The 10,839-nt window shown below is 37.5% G+C and overlaps 1 pseudogene; it reads right to left on the bottom strand.

Annotated features, from left to right (window-relative positions):
• Nucleotides 1–8,532: 8,532 nt before the first annotated feature.
• On the bottom strand, nt 8,533–10,588 carry LOC131633527 (uncharacterized; annotated as a pseudogene).
• Between the last annotated feature and the right edge of the window lie 251 nt (nt 10,589–10,839).

The raw sequence follows: 10,839 nt of genomic DNA, 5'->3' as shown, positions 1-10,839 counted from the left end.
GTAATAAACTGTGATAGATGCCAACGAACCGGAAATATTTCGAGACGTGATGAAATGCCTCAAAAAGGCATTCTTGAAGTAGAAATATTTGACGTCTGGGGGATAGACTTTATGCGTCCATTTCCATCGTCGTTTGGAAATCAATATATACTCGTAGCCGTCGACTATGTTTCAAAATGGATAGAAGCTATCGCCACTCCTACAAACGACACACGAGTAGTCACTAAACTCTTTAAAAACGTCATCTTTCCTAGGTTCGGTGTGCCGAGATTGGTAATTAGTGATGGTGGTTCTCATTTCATTTCAAGAATACTCGATAAACTCCTTCGAAAATATGGAGTAAATCATCGAATCGCTACACCTTACCATCCACAAACAAGCGGACAAGTAGAAGTATCTAACCGCGAAATAAAACAGATATTGGAGAAAACTGTTGCTATATCTAGAAAAGATTGGTCAACCAAGCTAAACGAAGCTTTATGGGCTTATAGAACAGCTTTCAAAACTCCAATAGGAACTACCCCTTTCAAACTCGTTTATGGAAAATCATGCCACCTACCAGTAGAGTTAGAACATAAAGCCTATTGGGCCATTAAGAACTTAAACCTAAACTACACTGCCGCTGGTGAGAAACGACTTCTTGACATAAACGAATTAGAGGAACTTAGACAAGACGCTTACGAAAACGCCAAGATCTATAAAGAACGAACGAAAAAATGGCACGACAAGCGTATATCTAGAAAAAATTTTAGCATAGGCGATAAAGTACTCTTATTTAATTCTAGACTAAAATTATTTCCTAGTAAGTTACGATCCAGATGGTCTGGCCCTTTCGAAATAACTAACATATATCCGAGTGGAGCGATAGAAATCAAAGGAGAAACCGTAAGACCTTTTGTCGTAAATGGGCAACGTCTTAAGTATTATCATCATCTCGAACACGATGAAAACATCGAAGTTTTTAAACTTGACGAGCTGCCCGCTCTTTCAAAATGATTTTCTGTTTTAAAATTGTCGAGCTTACGACATAAAACAAAGCGCTTGGTGGGAGACAACCCACATTTATTTATCCTTCTATTTTTAATTTTTTTTAACTTTAATTTTTCTACTCTTTTATTTTTATTTTCATTTTAAAAACTTTATTCTATTTTTAATTTTAATTTTAATCATTTTTACTTTTTCTTACCTCTTATAATAATTATTATAATTATAACTACTATCTTGATTTGAGAAAATATTTCCGTTATAATTATATCTATTATTATAACTTGTTACCTTAGTTATTTTTAATTTTTATTTTATTTTAAATAAACACTAGCCTAATTCTAAATTATCCTAATATTTTCAACTTCTAGGTTTTTCAATTAACTACTAACTACGATGGAAGGAGTTGATAATATGGAAGTTGTGTTCCGTGGTAGAGGACAAGAAGCAAGATTCAACAAGCTAGCTGAAAGACAAATAGATTTGACTTGCTACCCTGACCATCCAACTATGATACAACTTGGCATCCAAGAAAGTGTTTTGCACCTGCTAAACCAAATCGGTTGGACCGGTTACCACTTGTTCCGCAAGTTTAATACCTACCGGAAACTCACTTTGGAATTTTTGAGCTCACTGACTTATCTTCCAAACAGTGGACAAGGACTGAAGAAAGGAGTCATCCTTTTCCGACTCTTTGGAATGGAATTCAATTTTTGCATGGAAGACTTTGCTAAAATGTTAGAATTACCTCATGGAGCCGATGCATATGCCAAAGTAGCTGAAGAAAATCTTCCTTACTGGGAATTGGAAAAATTCTGGGGGAAAATTACTGGAAATGATAACCCTGAAGAGAATGAATTTCACTCCGAGAATATCCACAATCCTGCTTTCCGCTACTTTCACAAGATCCTTGCTCACTACATTTTTGGAAAGCCTGATAATGTCACTGAAGTTACTAGAGAAGAGTTATTCATCATGTTCTGCTCCTCTCAGAATCGCCCGGTCAACGCCATTGCATTCATGCTAACAAACTTCGAGCGCATCACGCAAGACGAAGTTTCACCTATTAGGATCGGCGGATTTGTCACTATGATTGCTAATGCCATAGGAATGAGAGTGCCCTTGCTTAGATTGACACCTTATGGTACCCATACCTCTATGGACATTAATTACTGCTTTAATTGAGGTATCATCGGTAATCTTGGACCTCATCGGTTTGAATTGCTCATTGATAACAAAGTTTGGTATCAGTTCACCTTACCAAATCCTAGAACTAGTGTGCACAACCCTGCCAACTGGCTTTACTATGGTCAGATTCCTGAGAGAGAACCCTCACCTGAAACTCCTCAAGCTTATGAACATTTTGATGAGGAAATGCCTGCATCAGAATCTGAACCTGAAACACCGCCTGGATACTATGAACCTTTACCTGAAGATGAACCGATTCCTGACTATGAACCACTATCAGAAGACGAACCGATTCCTGAGTATGAACCTCTATCAGAAGACGAACCTATACCCGAGTACGAGCCTGAGACACCTTCTGAAGATTCTGCTGATGAATACACTGTTGACATGACTGATGTCGTACTTGAGCCACAACAACCCGCTGCGTCCACCGCATCAGTAAATCAAAGGATACCTAATCTGAACACGCACGAGCAAGCAATCACTGCACTGCAACAAGATGTACAACATGTACGCGACGAGCTTCACACTTTGCAAATGCATTTCTTCGATTTCATCGACACCGTCAATGCTCAGTTCGACGAAGTTTTCAAACACATTTATTCTAATGTGAACAACAATAGACGTGGCTAGATGTTACCATTTAGATTATTAGATTTTTATTTCTAGTTTTAGTAATTTCTTTTCCTAGATTAGATTTTCATTTTTCTGCACTTTTACATTCTGCTTATGTTAACACTCAGTACTGGTTTAATTTTAAATGCAATATTTTATTCACTACTGCTGCTGTGTTACACTATTCTGCTGTTGTGTTATAATACACTGCTATTAACTGCTTTATATATTTGCCTGGCTATCACTCTTTACTGTTAATAGTATTCAAATTCGACACTGTTCTGAACTGACAGACACTTTATGGTATCTGTCAGCACTGGCTGGTCAGTGGCACGCGTGACCCACCTGTCTGCAACAGGAGACGCCCGTCTCCATCTATGTGGGACCAGCAGATGCCATGCAAGGGACAGGAGACGCACGTCTCCATGCTCTGCCCCAGCAGACTGACTGCCTGAGACGCACGTCTCCCAAGGCTAGCAGTCTGCATTTGACCACGCAGACCATTTCCCTCTCCCTCTTGAATTTTGAATTTGAATTTCAAAATTCACTCTTCTTCATTCTTCCCCTATTTATTCCATTTAATCCCCATAAACCTCATTCATCCTCCATCATTCACCTCTTAAACTCCATTCATTCCCCATTTATCTATTCTATTCAAACTTCAAACACCACCATTAATCCATTTTAATTCTCCATTTACCACACCATTCTCAAACCCCACTATAAAACCACACCACCACCACTCTTATTCTTCACAACCTTCATACCATTTCTTTTCTACCATTCTACTATCATATCTATTTTCCATTTTCATAACTCATCATGCCTCCACGTTCAATCATCCGTAGTGTGCGTCCTGAGAGACCACCCCCTAACCTTGACAATATTATATTCCGAGAAGACGACAATGATGCTCAAAGAACCAAATACCTCGCTTTCTATGAACGTTCGGTTGTTCCCACAAAATTTGTGAACACCGAATGTCTAGAAACTCTAGGCCTCATTGATGGTGTCACCCGTTTGCTCACTAAATCTAGCCTCCACCATCTCTATACCGAACTCGTACCCACCTACGAGCCGCTCGTCTTAGAATTCTTGAGTTCTTTCAGTTACGACACTGCTTCTGATCAACCACTCTTAACCGGTAGCATCCAATTTCGGATGTTCAACCGTGAATATACTTTGGATCAAGACGTCGTGGCCACGTACCTGAATTTCAATACATCACCGAATGCTCTCCGTACTATCTTTCAAGAACTCAATGGTCGTTCATGGGAACAACACGCCTTCGACCTATGGTTTAACCTCACTGGCGAAGTTCAAACTGGTTGGAGGGCCCTACATGCTTCTCACATTCAAAACCCCGTTATACGTTATTTTCAACGTGTTTTGGGGCATACTATTTTTGCGAGATCCAACAACCACAAGGTAAATCAACATGAACTATTCTTCCTTTACTGTGCGCTAAACAATCTCCGTATCAATGCCGCACCGTTCATGCTCCAACACATCCAAGGCTGTGTCAACGCCCCCGCTACAAACCCTTTTTTGTTTGGCGGAATTATTACTTCCTTGGCCTGTGCTTTAGGTCTTGGTGATGAGCTCCTTTCACTATCTCATCTCATGCTGCCTGCTCAATCACTTGACCTCACCTATTGCCGTGACTCCCACTTGGTTTCACCACGCCATGATGGCCGATACACCTTGGTCGTCAACAAAGTTCTGATTCCTTATGTCATCCTTCCATGCCCTGAAAGAATCAACATCCGTTATGTTCAGCGTTGGAGGCTTATTGAAGACAATCCTCAAGATAACCAACCTGATCACCCTAATGAACCTGTGGATGCAAATGATGAAGAACTCAACCAAGGCCAAGCTGATGACAACCAACCTCCTCAAAACAACCCTCCGCCTATCACTCTTGATGCCATGTATGCTGCAATTCAACGACAAGACCAACTCTTTCAAGCCATGCAGACAAACCAAAATGAAACACTGAGGCTCATTCAAGAGATGCAACAAGAACACCGTGACTATGCTAGTAGGAACGAAAGCCAATACACTGAAATCGCTACACAATTGCACGATCTTAACGTTCGTGTGACTGGCTCACCTACGGATAGACGTCGTCGTGTTCGTACAAGAGGCGCAAGCAGTTCTCGCCAACACAACATTGAGGAGTAGTTCTCATGCATTGAGGACACTGCATCATTTAAGTCTGGGGGAGTCGCATTACTTTCTTTAGTTTATTTCCCTTCCTTGTTTATTTCCCTTCCTTGTAATGTTTTTTCTAATTCAATAAAAGAATATTTATGGAATTTAAGTCTTATATGTATAATTCCGTAGTTATTACCCTTTCTTCCATTTTCTTGAGCCATAACAAAATTTTTGCTCCTAAACGATAATCACAAAACCCCACACGTTCGTGAAATACGAAGCTACTCAAACACTAAACGCATAGAAATTGATTCAAGTCAATATCTTTATAGTCCCTACACTTTAAAACCCCCGAGTATGCGTAACCGATTTGAATACCCTTTATACCAAAACCACCGACTTTAATTTTTGAAGTAACCTTTAGTAGTTTATCCTAGCAGTCGGCACCGTCTTAGACACCAACTACGCAGAGAGTCGATGAATATAAGTGTATGATCCTCATAATTAAAAATTATGTGCTTAACCATAATAAGAAATGTGCCTACTAAGTAAGGTGGTCCTCACAAGATCATTTAACCTAACGGTCGCAATTCTCAAATGCAAAGAATTTAAAAACTCATTGTTGATTGGTTCAGAAGTCATCTGGTACTGAACTTGGTAGGAAGGACTATTGTCCTATTCCCCGCAATCCTCAAATGAGCGCTAAGGAGTATACCACTTATTGTGCCAGAACTCCATGAGAAGGATCATAGTCACTAACCGACTACTCTGCTATGTTGCGTGTCGAGATAATGGGCTTAATGTGATTGCGCACGAATGAAAAAGGTAAAACATGATGACAAGTCAAAGGTCGAGCTATAATGGCATGATTCGGATTGGTATGCATACTGGGAGTTGTCTAGTGTCGCTACTATAAGTCTATTGCTAGGATCATTATCATTATTCTCAAATAAGAACACTATGTGGCTGAGTATGATCGAGCGACGTGGAGGGAGTGTGTTTTATTTATCTTTATCTTATTTTGCTTGAGGACAAGCAAAGGTTCAAGTCTAGGGGAATTTGATAACACGATTTTATATCGTATATTTAGCCTAAAATCCATAGATATTTATAGCATTTTCCATTTATTATGTCAATTTATTATGATATTACGCGTGTATTTGCTTTGTTTCAGGTTTTACACTTCAATTACGACTATTTGCGAAAAGGAAAGAAAATCGAGCTTAAATGACCAATATTTATGCTTAAAAGACGAAAAGGGGTGCTGTAATGAAAGAAGGGTGCAATTAGGACCCAAAAAGGCCCAAAAGAGCAATCCAGCCCACGAAGGAAAGCAACCCAGGCCACACTAGTAAGCAGAGACGCACGTCTCTGCCACCTCAGCAAGAAAGGAGACGCACGTCTCCACCCCCCTAAATCCTCTCCACTTGAGACGCACGTCTCAAGTCTTCCTGAAGAATAGGAGACGCACGTCTCCACGTCCAAGTCTGCAGACTCTCCTCTTTTCAAGCAAAGCAACTGCAAATCCCCTCCTATAAATAGGACCTGCTATCTCACTTCAATCTGTCCGATTTCCTGCCAACGAAGTGCTGCCGAAATTGTACCGCGAACCGCTTTTCACTATTCTGTTTTCATTAAACCGTTTATTTTCTCACAACGATTTCTACACTGGAAATTGTTGTGAACTTTTCGTAGATCTAGCCTTACGTTAGATTTATCGTTTTAATTCCTTGTTTTTATTTTCTGCCATTTAAATTCCGAAGAACGATCCAGCCAAGCTGTGGTGGAGGTTCGATACTTGAAGAATTATTTGCCATTTATTTAATTCAGGTTTTTATTTACCGCCTTTATTTATATTACTATTGCATGATATATTATATGCCATTTAATATGCTTATTATGATGAACAAAACTGATTTATGCATGTTTAACCGTATTAATATGTCTGGCTAAAATACTAAAGGTGTCGGTATGTAGAGTAAGTTAATCATAGGGATCCGAAATAAATTGGCTTGATTATGTTTTATTAATTATCACTTGTTTTTGGTTTATATGTCTAATTTAATAAGTAAGTCTTAAAACCAATAGAGCGAAAGTTTGAGGGGTTAGGACGGTCAAAGGTTAAAATCAATAGAGCGAAAGTTTGAGATCTTTAACTGGATAGTAGACATAGGACATTAGTTTTAAGGATGGCGAAAGCGTATTAAAACTAATTGGGAGTTATTTATTTTCAAAAATTGTTTTTACACTCGAGCGGGACAGCAAAAGCGTACGTTAGGGATATTAGCTTGCTCCGAGTCAACAGAGCGAAAGTTTGAGATTAGGAGATTTAAATAGATAACAACCTCATAAAATAGGCATTTTATTAATTACGTTGTTTCCAAAAAGCTCTTCTAAAATCTAATGGGATGGCGAAAGCGTACATTAGGATTAGGATGGTAGTCTGACTCAACAGAGCGAAAGTTTGAGACGAGGATTTTTAACCAATTGAATTAGTAAAGATTTTTAATTTAATTATGCAAAAGCCAATGGACCTTCGGATTTCCTGTAGTTAAACGAAATACATACTGATACCTGTCTTTTATTATTATTCTTTATTTTCTCACAATCACTTTCCCTTAGGAACGATCGAAATTTTAGTACTCCTAGCTTTACATAGTAACCTTAGATAACGGTAGATCGATTCATAGTCCCTGTGGATTCGATATCTTTTAAAACTACACGACACGACTGTGCACTTGCAGTTATCAGATTTATAGACACGTAAAGTCGCGATCATGAACCTTAGGAACGGTAAATTAAAGAACAGTGCACAACCGATTCCCAAACGAAGGTACAACAGGAAAATGGCTGTTACGGCCAGTGCAGGGGGTGATCAGGATCCTCCACAAGGTTCAGGATCAGGAGCGGCAAATTCGACTTCCAGTCAGGGAACACAGAATACGACGGGTCCAAATGGATCGAGACCTGCAGATAATTCCCAGGCTGTGCCTGAAAAATACTACAGGGCTCTCAGGGACTGTTCCAGTTTCAGTGTCGACAACCGCACCCTCATCCACAAGTGCAGAAGATGTACTGTATCCCTTGACAAATGCTGCAAACAATTCGTTTGGTCAAGGCACAAATTCTGCTTTCGAATGGAGACCAAATAGTCCATATGGAATGCCATACCCATTCCCATTTGGAACAGACGTCCGAGGGGCAAGACCTATAAATGCCTCAACTAATAATACGACATTTTCACCGAATGCTAGTTCAGTGGGTCGAAGTGGACGAAACACTAATTTTTCTACCCAAATACCCCACTTCACTACAAATAACCAAGCAGCATTTCGACAAGAAATGGATGCAAGTAACTGCTTGCTGATTTTTTTACCAAATATAACCCATTGTTTCAATAAAATTTCCAATAAACGTCACTTTTCAAAAAAATTCTCAATATATCCCATTTTTTCATTGGTGTCAGGCGAAGCGTCAATTGAATTGGAGTAAGCATTCGCCGTTGCCAATCCACATGGCGTCTATGTGTTGTTTGTAAGTGGAGGCGCCAATGCCCTCAATGCTTTGCTGCATTTTTTCAAACTCCACTTACAAAATAATGAGTTGACATTGTTCTTTTACTTCATCTTTAAGCATCTCATGAATAAGATTTCGTTCAAACCAACAACAACCATTAGAGCCCTCGGTCCATCTTCCATCACCTATATAGAAATTGTCACGAGAACTAAAAGTAATTTGCTTAAGCGATTTTGCACTCCTCAATAGGTGACTAGCTAACTCAATTATATTCGTTGAACAAACACAACCATGTAGCTGCACATACTTTAAATCATTATGAAAAAATCCTGCATATTCTCTTCTTTGCCTATGAGATCCAATCATATGTGATTTTTTCTCGTGTGCATTTTGAATCTGAAAATTGAAAAATAACCGTCATAATACTAAAATAGATGATTTATACATACAAACATTTTAAATTTTCATTAGGCATGTGACTATTTAGATGAGGATAATAAAACTTGTATTATTCATAAAAATACAAGTTTAATTTCATAAGATTGATTTGCATATGACTATTTTGAAAATTATTATTCATAAAAATAGTAAAATTGTAAGATAGTACTTAAAAAATAACAAAACAAAAAAACAAAAGGGTTGAATTACTTACCGTTAGAGAAAGTTTTTGAAGACGTTGAGAAGCCATTACAATATCTAAAATCCAAAAGTAGTCCATATTAGGATCATAGACTCCCTCAATAAATAATTTCAATCGTCTAAGATTTTGAAATTGAACCAAATCCTCTGTTAGCTTGGATATCTGTTTACACCAATAACATTTAAAGTCAATTAAAAGAAATTATTGACAAACACATAAACATCAACTAGCATGTATGAGTTTTGAGTGATTTACCAGTGGAAGCGTCATATGCATAGCTAAATCCTCAACTTGATGTAATCTTGCAATCGTAGTAAAGTTATATATATATATATTTTTTCTCTAAAACCTTCATCCCAAAAAACCTTCAATAACTTTGGAGCCTCAACAGTGATTAGGCTCCTGTAATCTCTATATTCAAAGGATGAGAGATTCAAAGCATCAATATCTATCTTATAAAAATCGAGATTCTTATGGCAACAATTAATTATGGTCAAATGACGTAACTTTGCACTGATAATTTTCAAATCACAAGTGAACCTGCAATTTTTAAAGATGATGTCTTCAAGTTGGAGACATTTAGAAAATAAATGAGGCATGACTTTAGTTTGAACACATTCATGGAGTCCATCCAACACAATTGTTGTCAAATTTTCCATTTTAGAAAAATCGATAAACTTAGAAATCTTACTAGCTATAGAGCTAAACTTGGATAACTTGTGAGACTTAATGTTCACTCTGTGCGAAAGTCCAAAGTATTTAGACTTAGAATGATATTCAAAGGAAGAGAGATTTGATGCACTAATATCTATATTCCACGGGCTCGAAACTATATCCCCGCACTTAATGTTCAAATGAAGCAATGTTGAACTGATTATTTTTAAGTCAGATCTCAAAGGAATTAGATGCAATACAAGAGTTGTCAAATTCTTCAATTCCGAAAATTCTATATGTTGCGCTATGTGGCAGTTCTGTAGATGCAAATACGTCACAGAATTATTGTTAGATAAGAAAGGAAACGAAAAAATTGTATGGCTTTATTATTTCCAAATCAATATCATCATCATCATCATGAGTTTTATATGCGAAAAGAAACTCAATACGATTGACATCCTTAAGAAGTCCTTTGTGAAGTAATCTATCAATGACATCAGTATGATCATGGCCTAATGGAAAATTTACTCGGATTGAACGGATCATATCACCATGATATTTTAACATGAAATTATCCAATCTTGTGGCAAATTGAGATTGAGCCTCTAGAAGAAGTGACGTGGTTTTTGGTAATTCAAGCATTGTATTATAATGATCAAACATGTTATGGAGATCAAAATTGAGATCCTTCCGTAATCCCCATTCGTGATACCATTGTTTGGACAAAGCACTAGTTTTCACCAAAGTCTTCAAACTTAACTTTGAAAAGATATGTGATATAATACAATCGGGTAATTCAGTAGACTCACTCTCGAGTTTTTTAACCCTGTTCATTGTTGCTGCAATAAACTTTATAATTAGAATCATAGGACAAATCCTATTTATATACACCCTAATTGGACTTGGACCTACTTAACTTAGATTATATTTAAATATTAAATCTAATAAAATATTTAATGACAAGGCTATTCCGTAGCTTTCTGTTATGAGATTGATTTTGACCAAGATTATATTTAAATATTAAATCTAATGCATTCACGGCCTTTTTATAGGTTTCCGCCTGCGGTTTTTTTAACAAATAATTT

This window comes from Vicia villosa, unplaced genomic scaffold, assembly GCF_029867415.1.
Source record: "Vicia villosa cultivar HV-30 ecotype Madison, WI unplaced genomic scaffold, Vvil1.0 ctg.001134F_1_1, whole genome shotgun sequence".
NCBI lineage: Eukaryota > Viridiplantae > Streptophyta > Magnoliopsida > Fabales > Fabaceae > Vicia > Vicia villosa.
Note: the sequence above shows the minus strand (reverse complement) of the source record. Positions and strands in the feature narration are given on the sequence as shown.